The sequence below is a fragment of the Anomalospiza imberbis genome, chromosome 3 (assembly GCF_031753505.1).
Source record: "Anomalospiza imberbis isolate Cuckoo-Finch-1a 21T00152 chromosome 3, ASM3175350v1, whole genome shotgun sequence".
Classification (NCBI taxonomy): Eukaryota; Metazoa; Chordata; class Aves; order Passeriformes; family Viduidae; genus Anomalospiza; species Anomalospiza imberbis.
The window spans coordinates 103,052,808-103,074,227 of NC_089683.1; the positions used below are offsets into that span (position 1 = coordinate 103,052,808).

The following is a 21,420-nucleotide window of genomic DNA, read 5'->3' on the forward strand; positions in this document are numbered from 1 at the left end:
GTCACAGTCCAGGGAGCCGAACACGTCCGAGCTAATCAGCTTAGAACATCAGTACCATCTTAATGTGGGATTTGGGACCTTCTAGATGCAGGGTGAGAAGCTGAACTAGTCTGCAAGCACATCACTTTATTCCTTTTGCTTTAAGCAAGAATAATTTGCCTTTTCCCTCTCATCTTTCTTCCTTGTTGTTTTGCCCCTGAAAACTGTGCGGCAAAAGCAACCTCCAGGGTGGACACTAAATCTTCTGATGCAGGCAGAGCAGTGATAACATCTGAACTGAGGGTGCTTTTCCAGGGCATGCTTGACAGATGTAGCAGGGCCTTTTAGGATTTAGTACTGGAGCATATCTATTACCCGCGCTGCAGCACAGCTTGGCAGGAGCTGTGTGGTAATCTCCCATGAATTCTGTCTGACTTATCAGAGCATCTGAACAGGTTCCTGCAGGATGCAGAGTCACTGCACCAAGTTGGGGAGAAACAGACCATACACTTCCAACTCCTTTAACTCTTGCTGGCCCAAAGCCTTTCCTCCTCTCCGGAAGGAATTGATGCCTTTCTGCCTCTCCTCCTTGTACTTCCCCTCGCTTGCTCTTCACTTCCCTCAGTGTATGACTACCAGGAGCAGAATCTAATTTCTACATATCTGAGAGGGTAAGAGTAATTGCTCTAATGGCATGGCAGCCTGCCTATTTCTTTGGCACAACGTAGTAAATATGATACATGTGGTGGAATTCAAGCTTTCGCTGGTTGCAAGTCCAGGACTCTGTTACACACAAGAGCGTGTGCTTAACAGCTTTATTCCCTCCCTTCACTGTGTGTATTTTATCTCAGTCTTACTGAGCAGCGTATTTAATGTTCGGTCTTCATCCACGATAACAATTATCTGTGTGTTTTATATTTTTATAAACACACACGCACACGCCCACGCACACACACTCATATATATTAAAATCTACTCCACCAAGATTGATCACAAACACAAAATTGTTTAGATCACAGATTAAAGTTTAATTTTGGAGTTTTGCTTTAGGGTTAGAATTAGCTTCAGAGTGTGAGTTGCATAGGAGGCGCTGTAATTTGTTTTAAGGATAAGGCCTTCGGGCTGCTGTGCATAAAATGAGCATGATTCCTTATTCCCACGGTTGATTTTTGAATGGAAGTGCAATTAGAATTTTTTCACCCAGAAGCGCATACAGTACAGAGCAAAGATAATACCTTGAATGCTTATCAGCTTGGGGAACTTCTCCTGGAATTTTATTTATTGTTCACCTAGCACTAATTCAAAAAAGATCCATGCACACCCTAACAATACACTTGCTCTTTAATTTGGAGTCTAGTGTGTTTGTAGAGACTCTTGCAGGGGCTTTATTATTACCAAGTGAGATTTCAATGGTGAATTTTAATGTCAGACACAGAAATGTGCAACCAGTCATTTCTGATAGAATGGGAGCTATTACAAACAAAACAGTGATGTAGCAATGGCCTCTGTTAATCCTCAATTGCTGCAGATATTTTCCTGTCACACCAGGAAGCTGCACTGCCGACTGGTATTGAACAGCCACCATCTGCATATGTGAGGTATGTAGATGATATTTTTTCTGATTATCGATGCCGATCACATTCATCTTCCACTGGAAGAACTGAACAATCGATACTCTCAGAATATTCATTTAACCTGTGAGAGAGAGGTGAAATCCTGCATCCAATTTTTGGATGTCATGGTCACTAAAGAGCCAGATTCTTCCATCTCCCCTGCATGATATCAAAAAGACATTGCCTCAGGTAGACACGTGTTAGGCATCACCTCAGTCTCCATGAAAAGAAAGCAGGAATTGATATCATAGTTTGGGAAGTCAATTATCTTAAAATATTTTTTTTCTTAGGAGAATTTTTCGGAATTTTATGTGTGTGTGTGTACCTGTGTGCATGAATACTGGAGAGGATCTAATAATGCCCCGGATAGGCTGAATTTGGGCTATTTATACCACATAGCCGGCCTGTGTGGGAATCCAGATGGGCCTGGGGGTGTGTGTACAAAAACCCCAACACGGCACCCCTGAAGAGCTGGGCTGCATTAGGATTTCCAGAATCCAAGAAATGCCAGGGGAAAGAATGAGGTGAACTGCTCCAAACCAATATTTTTAAAGGCAAGGATTTTCCTCCCAAAACCTGCTTTTGTGAAAGTCTTTGTCTTGCAAAGACTGCTCTGTTGCCTCAAGGACTTTCCCCAGTTCAGTGGCCAACACGGTGGACAACCCAAACCCCAGGAAGGGTTTGAGCCCTACTACAGGAACAGGTGCTGGGACAAACCTTGGAGGAAAATGTGTCCTTGTGTGCATTGTTCCTGGGGCTGGAGGGCTCCACAGAGCTTCCAGCAACACCAAAACCTTGCCCATAACTGATTCTTTCATTTGAAAAAGGATGTTTTTCTCTCTTATTGAACAATCAAATAACTTTCTGACATTTATCTTGATGGGAAAGAAAAAAAAAAAAAAAGAAATCTATTATTACAAGGACCAGGAAGCATAAATCCAGGTTGGCTCTCAGGCACCTTCCACATAAATTGTATTCAGGTAAATGGTCCCTAAAAATGCCTTGATAGTACAGTGTACATCATAGTTGCTAGAAAAGAAATGTAAAGCTTCCCATTATGAAGGATAATACAAAGAAAGAAATGTGTTTTCATTATCTTCCCATAGTTTCAAAATCTCTCAAGATTTGATTCAGGTCCTAAAGATATTATGAGGCAATATCCATGTTACCTTTGAGTCAACTACCATGTCTTGACACTTGATCAGTCTGCAAAAGCTCCTGGAAGAATCAGAAATAAACAATTTTATTCTCCAAACAGGAACTCATGCAGCAGCGTGAGCAAGAATGCTTTTTTCTCCTTTAAATATGACTCTAGGTCATGTAATGTATTTAATCAGAACACACATTTTTGTACAATCTCTTTTAGAAATACAATCTAGATTAAAAAAAAAAAAGAAATTAAAGAAAATCCACAATAAGGACACATTTTGAAAATTCCAAGAAAGAAACTGTGTGCATTGAGAGCACCTCAGCCATGCTAGGTAGGAGTGAGAAGCATATTTAAACGGAAGTGCTGAAGAGGTCTATAACTTTATGCCCTTATATTTGCATATGCAAATCCAGGAGTATAGAGGCTGTTGTTATTTTTCCTACCAGATTCTATGTGGTCTTTCCTCTTCTAGTTACACTAGAAAAGCTCAGTTTCTAGGAATGGCCTTATTGGTTGCTATACCCATGCAGGTTTATTTGGTTGGGTCCTAAATAAAGGTTTTAAGCCACAATTTTTAAACCAAAATGCACCTATGGAAACTTCTGGAATAACAGTGGAGAGCTATGAAACACTCACCATTTGCTTAGAAAATTGAAAAACTTTTTCTGGTTTTGCTAAATACTGACAGCTTGGATCCAAAGGGAAAAATCTTGTATCTTGTTCTCTTTAGGGCAGATGTTCTTGTTGGGTTTTTGTTTTGATTTTTAAATGACAAGTGATTCTCTTTCATTCTGTGTTTCCTCAAGCACCCAAATAGAGTGAATGACTTCTTCTTCTGGCCTGATACCTCAGGAGGAAAACATTACCTATGGCAGGACAAAATCAATCTACTTTAACTAGAGGAAAAAAAAATAAAATGAAAAGGTAGAAGAATGGCCAAGTGATTTTAAGCATGTTTTGAACCAGCATTGCTTTAGAGTAGCCTCTGGGTACATGAATGAGTAAAAGGAGCCTGATGGACCCTCTGGTCCCTTAGGAGGGGCTGCCCTCGCTGAGGAGAGGCTGGATGCTAACCCCAGCCACAACACAGAGAGCTCAAGGATTGATGAACCTTATGTTTGCCTGAGCTGCTTCAGGAGTCATTGCTTCTCAGTTTCCCACTTACTGCCACAGTTAAGGACTGAAATATGCTAAGATAATGTTAAGTAGCTGCCCTGGATTACAGCATGGAAAGTGAGTTTTAAAAACCTGGGGAGGAGAAATTCCACAGTGGAAAGAACCAGTGAATTGAAGTTTCTGCTATAACAAGCGAGAGAATACCACCCTGTGGGTAACAGCCCCACACATTTCCACCCAGCAGAGTACATCTTCCTTTCCAAACGCTCGGTCTACCTGGTGAATTAAAGGAATAGCTTAATTAATGCTGCCAGTAGAGGGAACTGATGTACATGTGAGTAGATGCGGCAGCATTACTTCAGAGGAAAAAAAAAACTTTTAGAGTATAAACACAAGCATATCCTCTGCACTTCAAGGGGGGGTCAAAGGTACTGCTGCCAGCACACAGCAGTCAGTGGCTGGGGAGCAACAAGGGAAGGCCTGGTGCTGTGTCCTTGCTCCTTACTGAAAAGTCCCACCTTCAATAGCATGAGTAGGGTACAAAGGTGGCAGAATTCAGCAGCAGGTGAACATGTATCCAGGGGGCTTTGGGAGAAGAGATTGTGGATCATTTGGGGGTTTTAAGACTGGTAGGCACAGCTTGAAATGGGTTATTTGAGCCAAAGCAGCAGGGAATTTTTTTGTTTGTTTTTTTCTGTTTTTTGGGGTTTTTTGAGTTCATTTGCTATAGATTTATGTAGTGTTCATCTTAAAACCCCAACAGGGTTAAGGTATTGAGGTGAGCTGCTAACAAACTCACTGATGTCTTGACCATTCTTTCTGTTTCTCCCCAGTGTGGGCAGCAGAAAGTTATAAAGCAAGAGGTAGGGCTGGGAGGTCAGAGAGAAAGCGTCAGACAGTATTGAGAACAAAATGCAGATGCTTTCAATGGCAATAAAAAAACAGAAAAAGGCTGGTATTAAATAACCCCATGTAACAGAAATCAATGAGCAGGGCTGAATATAACTTTGGAAAGGTTCTGCTCAAAGTCATTAGTGCTGAAGTTATTACCTATGGAAGCGTCTGCCAATCTAGAGGGAGTGGCAAAGCTGGGTAAATGACCAAAAAATGGACAGCAGGAAATGTGGTGAATTCATTTACCACATTTAATTAATTCATTTTTGACTGGCAAAAAGCCTGACTTTGGCTGTAGTCATGGATAACAACCCCTTTGAAATCTTGAAATCTTTTTTTTTTTTCAGAAGTTCCATTGAATGCCTTTATTTTTAGGTATCTGATACTCTCTTGTGCATAGAAAGGAGCAAAGTCATTTGTGTGAAGCCCAAATCTTTTTGGGGGTTGCATGCATGCTTATTTTCAGAGGGATGGTCATTTCTAGTTTTGGTAGCTGAACACTCTGGCATCTCTTTTTGGGGATATGTGAAACTGGGAGTCAGGAAGGACAAACCACTGAAGATAAAACCAAAAACATTGTCTCCTCATTCCTAAAATTAAAATCCACCTCAAATGATATACTTTTATTCAGGTTCTGAATACTGAGACAAACGTTTGATGCTTTTTGGTTTGTGTGGAGGTTTTTTCTTTTTTTTTTCCTTTCCCTTCCCAATTCAGGTTTCCGGATAGAATTGGAACTGAGTGTGCCAAAAATACCAGGATAGAAGCTGTTCTCATGGGTGTTTCCATCTGGAATCTAATGTAGAAATGCCAGAAATCCTGTAGGAAAACCTGTTCTCATGTGGTTTCCTGCCCGGTTCAACGTTTTTGATATGTTGGGAGAGTTTGGATTAGCAGCAGATAAGCAGAGAAACTGGATCTGAATGCCAAACTTTTTTTGAAGTTTTTCCATCCCCACTGGAAGCACTATGAGGCCCATAGGCATAAGGTATAGAGTCTCTCCCTTGCTGGGAAGGTTTTAAAGCTGGCTGCATAGTAATAAACAAATGCATAAATATATTCATGAATGAGTAGGGCTTTGCTCTTTGCTTCTTTGCAAAGCTATTTTAACCACTCTGCTATTTGAGATAATGTTTGGTTATTTGTACAAATATTGGTGTGTTCAGAAAGTTTTATGACTCTCAGCAAGAACGTGCACCTGGAAAGTTACTTTTCAAGTGATTAGCTTTCATCACTTCCTATTTGTTATTCTGCATTTAAATTTCTTAGGGGTGGCTGCTGGTGATCTGATCAGCTCAGAGACCAGGTTTCTTGGGAAAGGTGATGAGCCCTAGCCTAAGAGGAACAGCAGATTGAACTTTCCTTTCCAAAATCCTGGTCTAAATACACTAGCAGGCAGTATCCAGATCCTGGAGATGTCGATCCTTTCAGAGGTGAGAGGATCTTGGGCAAACCAGTGGTCTTGTCTTACTTCTATGAGATGGGGCTCATGAAAGCACTCACATTTTCCCCCCATCGTGCTGTTCCCCTTTCCACATTTTCCTGTTGTGCCTTGCCCCTTCACATTCTTTCCTGTGACACTTTTCCCTTCACCTTTTTTCCCCCGCACTCTTTCCCCCCCTCACTTTTTCCCCCCTTTGCACTCTTTCCCCCTCACACTCTTTCCAGCTTGTACTTTCCCCCTTGTGTGTTTTTCCTCTCACGCTTTTTCCTGCCCGCACTTTTCCCCTCACAATTCCCTCTTGCACTTTTTCCTGCTCTCACTTTTTCTCCCTCACATTTTTTCTGCTTGCATTTTTCCCCTCATACTTTTTCCTGCTCACATTTTTCCCCTCATACTTCCCCGCTTGCACGTTTTCCCACTCTCACTTTTTCTCCCTCACACTTTTTTTCCCGCTCATGCTTTCCCCTCTTACTTTCCCGCTTGCACTTTTTCTCACTCTCACCTTTTCTCCCTTACACTTTTCCCTCTCTCACCTTTTCTCCCTCACGCTTTTTCCCGCTCTCACTTTTTGCTCTCATACTTTTCCCCTTGCAGTTTTTCCTTGTCATACTTCTCCCCTCATGCTTCTCCACTCTCACTTTTTCTCCCTCATGCTTTTTTCCCCTCGCAGTTTTTTCCCTGCTCGCGCTTTCCCCCTCAAGTTTTCTACCTCTTGTGCTTTTCATCCTCATGCTTTTTCCCTTCGTGCTTTTCCCGCTCATACTTTACCCTTGTGAATTTTTCCCCTCACACTTTTCCCCTGCTTGCATTTTTTCACCCCCTCGCATTTTTTCCCGCTTGTGCTTTCCCCCTCATGCTTTCTACCCTTTGCACTGTCCACCCTCACACTTTTCCCCATGCACTTTTTCCCCATCTTCTTTTCCCCCTCATGCTTTTCCCTTTGCACTTTTCCCCCTTGTGCTTTTCCCCTCACATCTTTTCCCTCACGTTTTTTCCCCTCGCACATTTCCCCTCACGTTTTCCCCTCACACCTCACTGCCAGGTGCCATTTTGCCCTCCCACACCCTGCTCCCCTGCGGTGTTCCCAGCGTGATGAGGGGTCTGGCTGTGCCCGGCAATGCAGCCCTTGGAATTGGAAGGACGTGGTTGTGCCCAGAACAGGACAATTTCGGCTTCTCCTCACAGCATGGCTGACACCTGGATACGCGCATCCAGTATGATCAGAGGTGACTTTGTGGATGGGAGATTGTCCATCCCAGTTATCCAACGAGACATGTGGGAAAAGAGTGCATCCTGGGAGAAGTGACTCTCAGGGCTGGCGCCATGGCCCCCCACCCCAAAGTGCAGTAAATCTCTATGGTGAAATGAGGGGGCTCCTTTGGGCAGCCCTGGCTGCAGATGATGTGCTGAGGAGCGAAACATTCCAAACCAAAGCAGCAAGTTTCGCTTTTTTCACCTGATCTGTTCAGCTCCAACAGCGTTTCCCATGTAAGAGGCAACTTTGGCTGGATGTAGAGACCTTGGAGAGGTGCTAGCTTGCCACAGAGACCAGGTGTGCATGACCTTTGGGAGGAAACAGAGGAGCCCTTTTTTATTTCTTATGTTCTTTTATTTTATCTTGTGAATCAGGTTTAGCCTCTTTTGTTGCCAGGGTGTGGAATCCTGCAGACTCCCCACTCCTGGCACCTCCAGAAATTGAATTTCTCCTGGACAGAGCCCTGCCAGATTCAGTCCAGTGTACAGAGCCCCTTCCACCTGGGCAGCTGTAGGTGGATGCCTGCTGGTGTGGCTTTTGTTCTGCTTAATTCTGATTTACAGATTAGAAATCTCCCCCTTCCCTCACACAAGGCATCCATGCACACCTGAACACAGGTACTGTATTTGCACGGCACTTACCTGCCAGAAAGCTGCTTATTTTTGCGGCTCCCTCTCCCCCTGTACTGCTGCCTTTCCTGCCACGGACACGCATTAGCTCCCTGTATCAGCTGTCGGGAGTGATCTGCGCAGAACGAACATCTGTATTAAGTTTGCAGAGCTAGTCAAAATGTTTACCAGGACTATTTAATAGGGAGATCAATAGCAAGTGCCTCTCTGTTTGTTTTAACAAAACAAAATTGGTTGGAGAGCAAAACCTTTTTAGAACAACAACAACAACAACAACAACAAAACTCCAACCTGGCATTACTCCAGCTCCAGTGTAACAGCACGGGAGAAAAGGGCATTCCTGAGCACTTGCTCAGATTTATTTTCATTATGCAGTTATTAGGGTAAGGGAGTGTTAGGTGGCTGTTGTCACTGGGAGACCCTCTCCCTATAAAGCTTGTGTGCTCAGCAGTTCGTTTGGAGCTGCACTGATTTATGGCTGTCAGCTCCTGCTGACAGTGTCCTGACAAGTTCTGCTGGTAGAAACTTGTTCAAGCTTGAAGTGACACTGCTGCTGGTTTTCCTTCCCCAGAGAGGAAACTGCTCTTGACCATCCCGATTTCGGTGTCACCCTGAATTCCCTCTAAGTGTGTTTCCTTGCCTGGGGTCTGACTTGCTACTGGAAGCCAATACATTAAATCACTTCCCCAAATTACCATATTGGCTCCTCGCTTGGGGGCTGTTTACAGTAGATTTCAGACCACTGGTTGGCCCACGTAATGCCTGATTTGGAAACTGGTAGCATCTCCAGTTGGTAGCTGACAAATTCTGTCAGTTTGAGTCTGGCACAAGTTATCAATGGAACGTGGGGAAAAGGGGAAAAAGAATTCTTTTCCGTTTTCCGGAAGATAGCTGCAAAAGACTGTTTTGTTACATGCATGCAAAATAGGTATTAGCTGTTTCCTTTGAAAAAAACTTGGATTAGGAAATTATGGCTTGTTGTAAATTAAGAGTGGTAACCCTGCCCTGCCCAATTCTGTACTCCTGGATCTTGCTAAAATATATCCACATGCTTGAATTTAAGCATTGGTGTTTAAACATTCCCCTTTAATAATTAGAAGACTGGATTTATACCCTAACTTTCCAGACAGCTGGTAGATTTTTTTTCCATCATCTTCACCTCCTAAAATGTTGTGATGTAGCAAATTAGCCATTTCTCACCATTTATTCTAACGAACAGAAATAAGTGAAATCTGTCTCTGAGCATTAGTGCTTCAGGCACGTGAAATACATGGTAGTCTACATGGCAGCAACCAAATAAATATGTTTTGCAGCTTTTAGGTGAGAAGGTGGTAAGGAAAATAGAGAAGGAGGAGCTAAATATTCTGGCAAGTATTATGTGTGAATCATGTGGAAGGCTCCAGAAAAAAAGTTAGGAGATATGAATCATTGCCCATGGAAAAGGGAGAGAAACATATCAGAAGCCTTTGAGTATATTTATCCAATTTCGAGTACTTTGTATCTTTTAAAATGCAAACCAATTGCGGTACTTGAGATTTCCCGTGCTGTAAAATGTACCACAATCCCTTCAGTAAATAGTTTCAATGATAAATTAACTCTCCACCCAAGTTGTGCTTTCTCTGGCTTCAGCTTCCAGCATTGGGTCTTCTGACAACTTTGTCTCTCAGAAGGAAGTGTCCCATTGTATTTATTTTTTGTGACCTGTGCCACCATAAACTGTGATCAAGGCCCTCTGTCACCTTTCCTTTGATAAACTGAAGGGACAGAGGGCTGTGAGTTGCTCATGATAAGGCATGTTTTCTAGTGCTTTCCCCATTCTTGTTCCTCTTTGAATCCTTCACAATTAACCAATTTCCTGCTTGAACTTTTGCCTCCGGGGCTGTCTCTGTATTCCTGTAGCAGTTGCACCTTTGCCAAAGGCACAGGCAGGATAACAGTCTCTGTTCTTCCTTGAAACTCCTCTCCGTGTGTCTAAGTCTGCACTGGGCTTTGTGGCTGTGAATGGAGATTTTGTGATCAGCTGATATAAATACAATTTTAGTGTGGTTTGGGGTAGAGGTAGTGGGTCCCCTCTTGGTTCCTGGCTGGATGAAAGTGTTTTGTTAGGGGTGGATATTGTTTGCCAAGTGATTCAGAGTGCTTTGTGTGCTCTTTGATCGAGCTCTCCTGCAGTCTCCCTGTCACCTGCAGACTTTATTAATAATGATTTTATTCCAGGGTTTTTTCAGTCATTGATTTAATATGTTAAATAGCATGAGACTGAGGACAGGCGCTGCTGGCCCAGTTAAAACTATTCCTATTCAATTTTCAGACTACTATTCACAGCTACATTTTTCAATCTGAGGTGCCAGTTTTAATCCATTTTAATTTGTGCCTTGTTTAGATTATATCATTCTACCTACTGAGTCAAAACAGTGTGGAGAATCTGATCGCATGCTTTGCAAAAATCTAAGTGCAGCATACCAACATTATCACCCTTATCAAGCTGATCTAGGGTCTAAGTAAAAAAAAAAATCCCAATTAAAATCTATTTCCTGTAAACCCACGCTACTGGAAGGTATTTGCATTTGCTTCTTTTGAATTATAATATATAATTTTTGGATTAACTGCCCATTACCTTACCCAAGATGAGAATGACAGTCCTCACAATACCTGGAGGACCCCATCTGTTTGTTTTAAATTTTGGAGAAGTGTTACTTTGCTTTGGGCTTCTGGAGTATTGTAAATCCCATTGTGTCCCTGTGGGGTGGAGAGCTTCCATGCCCATTCTTTGCACATTTTCCAACTGACTGGCTTCAAAATCTCTCCCTTTTCTAGCTGCTGTTTTAAAGTCCTTTCACTCATTGCTGAGATTGAGTGTGATTCATTGTTTTGAGACAATATGCATATCAAAAAATATTTCCCAAATATGGAAGACAGGTATTCATTGAATTCTTATATGTTTTCCTCATTATTATTACATTTTGTCTATTTTTCTCCAGTAACAGCTGACAACATTTTTGTTCTCAATATGCTTTTAAAATCCCAGATATCCTTTCCTCATTGATTTCCTTTTTTTCCCTCTTTCTGGCTCCCTTTGTCAAATTCCTAGAGTTATTAGCTTTTGGTTTATAATTGTTATTATCAGTATTCCTTTATATCATTACTGCTTTGTGTTGAAACAAATGTGTTTTCATTCTATGTCTACTTTTAAACTGAGAGAATTTTTAAAATACTGTCAGTTTGTCTCTTGGTTGTGAAATTGTGGCCTTTGAAATCTACAAATATATTCTTAACACTTTTCTGATTACCATGAAAAGGCCCCTCTGTAGCTGATATTGCTCATAATTATTTCAGTATTGTGAGAACGATTTTTGTCCAATGACAGATATGTGAATGTACATGCTAGAGTGCCCATAAACACACACATCACTCCGGAGCTGAGCCTAGATGTTGACAACAAATATGATCGAGTCATGATCACTGTCATTTGAGTAACCATTAATTTTTAACATCTGGGATCAGTTCCTCTGGATCTGTCATTAGGCAGTCTACTCCAAGCTGGGTTGAGTTAAGAAATTGGCTGCCTGTAATTTTTGAAATTCTGAGGACTTCTTAGTGCTGGTAGCCTGAGAACACCAGCATATGCCATTCAGATTGAAGTCCCATATGTTAACACAGCTTTTTTTACCAACACATGATAAATAAGTCTTTAAAGAAGCTGGTCATCGTGTTTTTCACACTGTTTTGGTGGGGTGTAGCAGGCACCAAGTAGCTCACTCCTTCTAGTGTGTTTGTAAGAACACATCCACCAGCTATTTTCAGCTGAAATCTTTTACACAGTGAAATCTTTGCACAGACTTGCAGAGGTGATGAGGTTTTGAGATGGTGCACTACACCCTTTCTTTTTTGCACACTTGAGCCCACTGAGTTGGCTTATGCACGTCCTGACCATTTGAGTTTCCCTATTAATATTAACCAAGTAATATTTGTGCTCATAAATCAGCCATTCTCATTCCTCTCGTTTATTGTCTGACTCCTAGCAGAAGTATATAAGCAATTAAATAATTTCATCCCTTTGTGTAAGTGGATGCTTTTGTAATTTTGTTCTCAACAACATGGTTTTGAACTACAACCAAAAGCCTCATACCTTTTGTCCAGGCAGTGGTTACATATGCAAAATTTTCTGGCTTTTTCTGTTCATAGGTCAGGAGGAGCCTTATAAGATCACATGTCTGCACCGGCTTCTGCTCAATTTGGCCAACTGTCTTTGCTGAGAGATCTCCTACAACTTCCTTGACAGGGATGCACTCTCTCTATCCCTACAATCTTGTCTTGGTCATTCATATAAACTCCCAAATATGTAGTTGGTATTTCCCCAATTTTCTGCCTTTTCTAGTTCCTGTGGGGCCATTTTCATGCTTTTCCACAGGGAAGTAGCTACGTTTCTTAAGGAGGATTGTTCAAAACCACTGTACTTTGTTCTTTGTTATATCTGCGATTGCACTTTCAAACCACAGTTTTGTTTCTTTTACCTTCATTACCGCTTGCACATCGCTCCAAAGAAATCTTTTCAAGTGAGAAAACAGAGCCCATCCACTCCAGCTCAGAGCCTCACTCACGTTGGCAGCCAGCCCTGTGTACCCTCTGAAAACGAGAGTTTCTCAGACGCCTTCTTCAGCCTTGCTCTGAAGTTACTTTGTTTGCTGCTTCTCTTTGCCTGCTCCAGACTTTGCCTGGCAACTGATGGATAGATTAAGAGGAGTGGAGTTGCTTAGTGCCAGCCTCCCCCACCAAAACGAGGGATAAATCAAGTCTGACCAATTAAAATGACCCTAGGATCTGGGACAGGAAATTTGCGACCCTCACTTGAAAAAAAATCCCAAAAAACAGGTAGGCATCTCTTATCGTAGGCACGTTTGAAGGTCCCAAAATCGCTGTCTTAGGGCCGAACTGAATAATCAGCAGGATCGGGCAGATGGCTTACCAAGATTTCTAACCTGGAGCCTGTGCTGTCCTCCTTTCCTGAGGCAGCAGGAGACTTGGAGCTTGCGTGTCCCACTGAAGGGGCTCTTTCCAAGTTATTCACGGCAGGAATGTTGAGGAAAAAGGAGTGATTTTGCATCTGTCCCTTTGAAATACCGTTCTCCCACAGTTAGCCTGGCAGATGACTTCCCAAGAGCTCTCTTCAAGTGGTAAATCGAGCTGTCGCCAGCTTCAACAGCCTAAAGAGGGATGGGACCGGTGACAGATACATTACAAAGGGCCAAGTTAACTCCAGTTGTGCTTTGTTTAATGGGATCGTTAAAGCAGCGTTAAGCTGTTTGTGGGGGTCCCACCGCTCAGACACGATCCTGTTGAGGGACCGCGGTGCCCCCCACCCCCGTTCCTCAATGATGAGCTCAGGGCTGCACCTTTCTGGTGCTGAGCTCTGCCTTCTCCGCCGGGTTTCCTGTAAACTGTGAAATGATGTGGATCAGACACGTGCCGGGGAGGTTTTTCCCCGCTCCTGGCTCCGGCTTGCTCACGTGCCTTTCAGGATGAGCCTGCCAGACCCGCGGGCGCAGCCGAGGCTGGGCTTTCCATCGAGGCGCGGTGCACAGGCTCCCTGAAATGCCGGCGCAGTGGTAAGGGCGTATTAAAAATAGAGAGGAAGACAACTGCTTGTCGTCATCCTATTCCCTAATAGGATTCCTTTCCGCACCGCCTGCCTTTCCAGCAGGCACTTGGCAGGGTGACGTGAGAACTGCTGCCCTTCAGCTGGACGGATGGGGCACCCACTGGCTTCCCTAAGGCATGGCCAGTCTCCAGGTGTCCTACGGCTTTTTTCTCCCTACATATTCACTTCTCTCTTCCCTCCCTCCTTTTCATCCTTTTTCCCCCCTTTCTTTTTGTGTCCCTACCTATATATGTTTTTAATCTCTGCCTGCATCAGTGATGCCTGCAGGCAAAGCCTCCAGGGTTAGGCACAGCGGGAAGAGGTGTGACCAGCAATCCCTTTGTAAGGGCGTTCCTCCTGCAGCCAGAGACACGCACGCCACTGGCTGAGAAAGTCCCGGGGGGCAAACACGGTTTTATTCTCAGGGTGCTGCTCACAGATGCTGTGAAGCCAGGTGCACTCCTCTCCTCCTCTCCTGGGCACATTGTTTTCCCTTTCGAGGTGATGATTGTGTTTGGACCCGTGCTGCGGGAAATATATCTCGGTATAAAAATATCCATCCCTCTGAAAAGGCAGAGGATCATATTTCTTTTAAAGCATACCTCAATCAACTTGTGAAAACCTGAAATATATCTGGACAAATCAGATTTATATGAAACAAGGAAAAATATAGCAATTTTGGGGATATTAAATTGAAGGTTCAATGTAGTTGTTCTTGGGCTAACTGGTGCTTGGGAAAATGGGGTTTAGATAGTTTTCAGAGATTCCCCTTTCTTTGCTGACAGTCAGAGAAAAGGGGCAAGAGGCTATTGCTTGTGTTTGTTCCTAAAGCAAATCACGGTTGATAGGTCCAGCTTTAGACCGACCGGCCTTGACAAGTTTCTCTGCAATTCTTTCTTGTGTGCAGTTTTTAGAAATCTTTGAACAGTGAGAAGCACAAAAGGTAGAAAGTTAACAAGACTCCACGGGGCTGTGAGATGGTACCTGACAAGGGAGGAGAGGTGCTCCTGCGACTAAAATAGGCGACACAGAAGGTGGTTTTGTGCTTGTCTGAGAAATTGGGAATCTTGTTACAGGCTAGGAAGGTCTGGTCTGCTCAGACATACTGTGTTCCTAACAAAAGCTTTGGTTTCATTAGCTGAATGTTTTCAGGAGGTTTCTTATAATTTTCTAATGTGTAATTTCTGAGTGAATTTATTCTGAGAAGTCAGTACTACAACGCAGGTATTTTGCTGGGGAGCTGTATTTGTGGTTATGAAACAATTGCTGGGGGATGGGGAGGGGGGAGAAGAAAAGCCCTTGCTTTGGCACACTAAAGAAAATGTCCTTTTCCACTCTCTGTCTCCCTTGAAAGAACTTGAGGGTTTTGTTTCAGTCTCCAAACCTGTGCAGGTAATTAACATCAATGATTTGTCCTTAAGAAGCAGCTTTGGCCTTGCATTTCAGGGAGAAATGTGGTTATTTCAGACTTAGCAAGTGCGCTTTAGGTTTTGATCCTCAGCTTTGGTTTTCTTGTTATTCATATTGATTGTTCCAATTTGTATGCTGTTTTGCTCTGTAAGTTGTTGATCTGTTTTGTTTCTAGTCTGTTTTTCAATGGACACAGGTTTCTAATTTTCTATTTTCTTCTTAGACTTTCAGGCTTTAATTCAACGTATGTTTTCCAGGACATTTCTCTCTCTGTGGCAAAGCTGTTGTATGACTGTTGCTTGCCTCTTCCTTCATAGAGACAATGTTAACAGATATCATGGGAGGGATATCACCCTCCTCCCCCTAAGTTTTATATAGAGCACTGCACTTAAGTCAGAAGCCGTATTCCCTTGCCTGTGGATTTTCCTTTGCTGGAAGGGCCAATTCGTAAAGCAGATGGGAACTGTCAGCTTTGTGTTTCTTGGGAATATGTTCCAAAAGATATCCTTTACCATGGTATCTTTTGCAAGGCTCTGATGCAGTAAAAAGCATTGGGATATTAAAACCCAGTTAATGGAAAACCATTAACACTCAGCCTGGAAAGAGTGGAAAAACCTTTGACAATCCTGGTGGCTAATAATCCCTTGGTGAGAGGCCAGTGCAAGGGGGCTTCCCTGCTCTCTGCAGCCCTGGCATCATTCCTGGGTACCTCCAGAGGAGAAGGTTTACTTGCTGGGAATACTGCATATGGTGGGGAAGCAAAGAAGTGTGGAAGACAACACATGCAGCTCTGAGGAAGAAAGAGCTTGAAAGAAGGGGGAAATGCCCCTGGAGCATGGGGTCCTTGGCTGATGCTCTGATGTTCCCATTCCTCCCTGTTCTTCTCAGCTGTTTTCAAATGCTCCAAATGCCCCGGAGGGAGCAAAGCAAATGGTATTGCCTCTGCCAGTGTACAGTTCAGAACCTGGTTAAGCCAGTGTTTGGTCAAAAAAAAGGCCTAGTCCTTTTTAGGGCCTGTTATCCTGCACTTTGGCAGAAAGGTAGACAGCTTTTGCAGCCTGCCTACTCCATCAGCATTTGTGCTCTCTGGCCATGAATTTAAGAAAGATGTGCCAGAATTGACATTATCCTACTGGAACCAAGGGCTTTGGGGAATACTTTAAAAGCTGGTGAAAACATGGAAGCTGCAGTTCTCCAGCAAATGCCTGTTGGCCAGAGGCACCGAGTGTGTGCGCGCGTGTGTGCGTGTGCGTGGATGGGCTCTCTTCTTTTAAAAAACCTTTGGAGTGAGTTTTTTGGATACTTCAGACGTCCCTTTTTCTCACCCTCAGATTGTTCGCCGCCTCCCCAGCAGAGTGACATATTGTTTGCAGTGGAATTTGACAGGCTCAGATGGCAGTAGCTGCTGCAAGATTTTTTAGTTCTTGTTGGTGCTACGACAGGTCTCAACAAATTCCCTCGCCCACTCGCCCGTGGTGCATAAGAAACTTTCTCTAGTGTGAGGGGAGCTTGCCCATCAGTTTTGTCAAAATCTCAGCTTTCCTTTAAGCATGATGCAGAAATTCTGGCTTTCTGAATGTGACACAGATCTGCTCTACGACAGTGATGTTTGCAGATTCAGGAAGGCAGACAGACAAAGGCGAGTGAAATGTGAGCTCCCAAATAACCCTGTCTTGGCTTTGTGATGGAAGTGAAGGGCCTGGGGTATGTGGTGGGAAGAGGCTGTGGGTTTCTGCCAAGGAGATGTGGCACCATCCTTTGTTCTGTGTTCAGTGCCCCTGTGTAAGTCCATCCCCTGTCTTTCTGTGTCTTTGTCATGTATAGAGGTGACAGACCTGCAAACCCACCCATCCTACCCCAAATACCAGGAGGACAAATGAGTACCTACAACATAAACCTGTGAGCTGGTCACCCGTGTGTGCACGTGGTAGTGTTTCAGCTGGCCACCTCTAGTCATCTTCCTTAGGATGAGCAGAAATTTGCCCTGAAAGACCCTGGTTTTGTCTGTTGTGTCTGCAGAGGAGCCTCCACTGCCTGGCTCATGGGGCCAGGGGGGCTTTCCTGTGCAGCCTCTCTGTAAGAGCTCAGATGGCAGTAGCCACTTGGCATCCTGCACCCTGGGCTTGACATCCCTTTGGAGTGGGACTGCCCAGGATGACAGTAGCAGGCACGGGTGTTTTTCTGAGAAGAGATGCTTATTCTGAGGCTGAGGACATCTCCATGTCCCTTGTATTCCTGCAAGAGTGAGGGCTTTGCAAAACTAGAGGAGACATTTTCCAAAGCCATGAGCCCCTTTTCTCCCATGAGCCATGGACTTCCAGAGCGTGACATTCACACCAAGCCATAAGTGTTTCATGTTTGATTTAGGCTCAGCCTCAAAAGGTTATTTTCAAGCAGTGGTCCTGGGGCTGTCCCACTCTCAGGCTCTTTTCCTTGGCATAAACAGCCTTAGCCCGAGGGTGGCCCTCATCTGTGCCAGATGCCCACAGCCACGGCAGCAGGAAATCAATGGGGCGTGGGGATATTCCCTGCCACTGCTCACCGCCGCTAATAGCTGTGGTGGTGTAGGAGTCCCTGTGGCATTTCCACATTACCTGGAGATTTCCCAAGGCAGGAGAAATCCTAAGGATAATTAAGCCTGTTTTATTTAGGGCTGAGCTGAGCCATCAAAGTGGCATAAAGCAGCCTAAATGGACCAGAGGATCTGGCACCTTATGCGAAAACTAATCATTTTCTGAGGTGGTCTGATAATTTCCAAGGAGGATATAAAATAATTCACACCCACATGTAGCTTTTAATGAGTAGAAAGGCCTCTCTGCTGCATGTTCTGGAATTGTACTCTTTTTTTTTTGAAAAAAATAAAAAAAGCAACCCAATGATGTTTGCATGCAACAAAGCCAGAGAGAGGCTGTGGCAGGAGCAGGAGCTTGGGGCAGTGTCTTTGTTGCTGTTTTCATCAGGGTTAAGGGCTCAGTGACCATTTGGAAACCTTTTATGGGCAAACTGGCTAGCAGCCAGTACTGCAAATTTGCACTCCTGACTTTTTGATTAGTCAGTAGTCCATCAACAGCAGTAGAAACCTGAGAAACATTTGCAGCTAACCACGTGAAAAGCAGGTGTAATAAATCAGGTTGTTCAGGTTTAGTCCCAACTGGGAAATGTGTGGAAGGAGGTAGAAATCTTTCCCTACTCCTCTGATGGTGCAGCAGAATACCTGCTGCCTTGCCCCAGTCCCTCTCTTTCCAGCAAGGTTTCAGCCTATTACAGTGATTGCATTCCCATTGGGAAATCACAGATTTCCAACAATTTCTTTTAAGATCTGAAGTGAAATTGCATGAATGACAACCATTCGTCCATCTCATTGTAGGATCAGGACCACAGTGAGGACTTTTTAATCCTAAGGAGCGAGCCCTTAATTGCTCTGACTGTGCTAAGTGGAAGGAGCTCTCTCTGTGCCAGTGCCCCGATGGCAGCAGAGGCATCTTTTCTATTTATTTGCCTCTGTCCCACGGGAATCTGGAGTGTGTGTCTGTGTGTGTGGGGAGGGGAGAACCTGAGCTCTGCTCCCTGGCTCCTGCCATGTCTGTGCCCAGGCTTTTCCCGGGAGCAAATCAGCAGAGCTGGTGACAGCAGAAGCCATGAAAAGACCATAGCAGATGTGAGCCTGCTCTCTAATACTTTATGAATACTGAATCTGCTTTTTCTTCAGGGGGAGGGTGTCTCTCTGTCTGTCTTGTTGCTCGTTATTTATCACACGTGGGGTATACAAAATACTGGAATGGGGTGTTGTTAATAAAAGTTGCATCCTGGAGATACATTCTGGCAGGGGAGAAACAAGAGAGAATAAGAAAGGAGGAGGGAAGTGTTGGTGCATGAAGACGGATCCATGTTGTAGACCATGGAAGAGCTTCAGGAGCATGTTTTAATGACATTTAATTTTTTTTTTTTCTTTCTGGGTGTACTACTGAACCAAAATGGTCTGGCAATTGTGGCTAGAATTTTATAACAGCTGCACAAGAATTCTCTCTCTCCCAAGTTACGACATTTTAGGATTAAACAAAACCTCCCTGAGTTCCTCAAGATGAATATACGAGTTGTAATCTCAGGAAAAGTTTAGGTGATGTGTCTTCCAGTCTCAGGAAATGGCAATTTACAGTCTTGGGAGAAGAAGGGTAGATGGGACAGGTTTCTCAGAGGGGCACATCACACTGACTCCGCATCAAGTGACACCCAGCCTGAAAAGTCACAAGCCATACAATAACTTAGTACTGCCATTGCCTTAGCTGTAGTGAAACAGAGACCTTCCGGCTCTAGCCCAGCAGTACAATTGCTTTCCCAGGTATTAAAATAACGAAAGAAACTGAAACTACTGAAATAGGCAGAAGAAAGTGGATCTCTTCAACACCCCCAGCATCAAGCAGGCAGCAAGAGCAGACACATCCAGGGATGGTTTGCATGTTCGGTGCTGTGAGTTGTCAGTGGTGAATATTTGACAAAAAACCCTTTCTACGGCAGTTTTAAGAAAAAATTAGTAATAGCTAAACAAACCGCTGAAACCAACTGAGCTGAACAAGGGAATAAAAACAAAACAAAAAGCCCAGTGTGTGTCTGTTGCCTGGGGCAAGCTACAGCTGATGGATAAAGTGACAGACGAATCCTTCCCTCATTTCCATTTTAATCTCTGTCTACTAATTGTCATCAATATCATCAGGGTCACTAGACCACTAGTGCGAGTCTACAGACTTCCACAGGAACCGCAGCTTTATGCCTGCCTGGCCCCCAGGGCTTTGCCCCTTTGCTAACCTGGGCTGTACCGGGGATGCCTTGGAGGGGGAGGAAGGGCCCTTGGAGGTGAGGTGGGGGGTGGGTGATGTTTCCCAGTGTCAAGCAGAAGAGGCTACTCCTAGTGTCCGGCATTAAAATTAAGGACAATTGCAGCCGTCTTTGAAATGAAAATTACCTATACTTCCTTTATGCCCAGGCCAGCATTTGAAAAAAGGGCAGCTGGGAATCCAGCTCCCATTGGAAGAAAGGGCTCATTCCTACTCTTAAATCAATGACTGTGTGATGAAAGCACGCTTTGGATCAGACCCAAGGAGGACAGAGTCAAAGCTTTTTGTCAGTTCTCTGCCTGGTGCTTTCTCTTCCCTTCCTTACTCTGGTGTGTGTAACACATGTGACGTGTGACGTCGCCACACGACTACTCGAGGGGGTCTCTGCTGGTGACCAATCGGGCAGTCCCTTGGAATTTTGTTCCCTCACCCCCCTGCCCAGGAAAGGCGCCACACAGCGTTGTAAAGGTAATGTTTAACCCAGGGGCTCCAAGCCAAATCCTGGCCTCTGCGCACAGCTTGAGCACAAATTGTGCCCATGGCAACTACACAGCAACTTGCTAGGCTGGAAACTTCCCATCCCCACTTGGAGGCAGCCATGTGGTCCTCTGCTTCTGCTGCTAAAAAGTAATAGATTTTTGGCATTTGCTCTATACCTTCATCCTGCACCCAGTCCTCCCTGCTTTATAGGCATAGAGTGTTCAAGTGATTTGGACAAGGCTCTGGGTTGGATCTATTGGAATTGCTCATTCATAACAATTTTCAACCTTTTGGTTTTTTTGACCCTGTGGATTCTTCTTCTTCTCTTACTCACTCACTCACTCTTTCCACTTTCTCTACTCCTGCTCTTCTGTATCTCAAAACCACTTTGGTTGTACCATCTTCATCTCTTCTCCAAATCTCCCTAATTTCTCCTGAGTCGCACTTTTCCTTAGACTTCCCAAATAGTTTCTCTGCAGTCATTCCTTGGCAGATCAGCTTCTTATTCCTTCTCCCACCTGGTAACCATTTCTTGAACAGGAGAGGTGAGGATAAAAAATGGACTTTTGTTAGTTCTGCTGTTGATTTGGGATCAAAGGAGTTCACAGTAGCTGCAGTCAGCTCCTCTGTTCATGTGGCTGTAGCTGGCGACAAGGACTCTGCAGGCTGTGAAGCACATCCATCCTTTCACTAGAGATGGTGACTCTGTTTTAGGATGCTTTTGAGGTTTTGAGGATCCACATTTGCAAGGTGTTGCCTGAGGGGAGGTGGCAGTGATCCTGGAGAGGGTCACCTTGGCCTCAAGGTGCTCCTCTTTGGCTTGCTACTCCATTGCTTGTGCTTTTCGAGTTACCCAGGGAATTAGGAAGGGACTTCTGCAATATTATAATGTCTCTGTGTGTGTGTCCCCGTGGCTGTGCGGGATTTTACCGCTGCAGTGTGCTGCAAATCTGTAAGGAATGGCTGATGCCACCTTGTTG

At 44.1% G+C, this 21,420-nt stretch overlaps 2 long non-coding RNA genes across 2 annotated transcripts in view; one reads left to right on the top strand and one right to left on the bottom strand.

The window, feature by feature from the left end:
- Window positions 1-21,420, top strand: part of LOC137469979 (uncharacterized) — a 123,671-nt gene that overhangs the window by 16,694 nt on the left and 85,557 nt on the right. The gene's annotated exons all lie outside the window — the stretch shown is intronic.
- Window positions 1,025-6,349, bottom strand: LOC137471667 (uncharacterized). Its single transcript, XR_010997765.1, has 3 exons — window positions 3,379-6,349; window positions 2,762-2,810; window positions 1,025-1,674 (listed from the first exon to the last, which is right to left on the bottom strand). It is a non-coding gene; the product is annotated as an uncharacterized lncRNA (long non-coding RNA).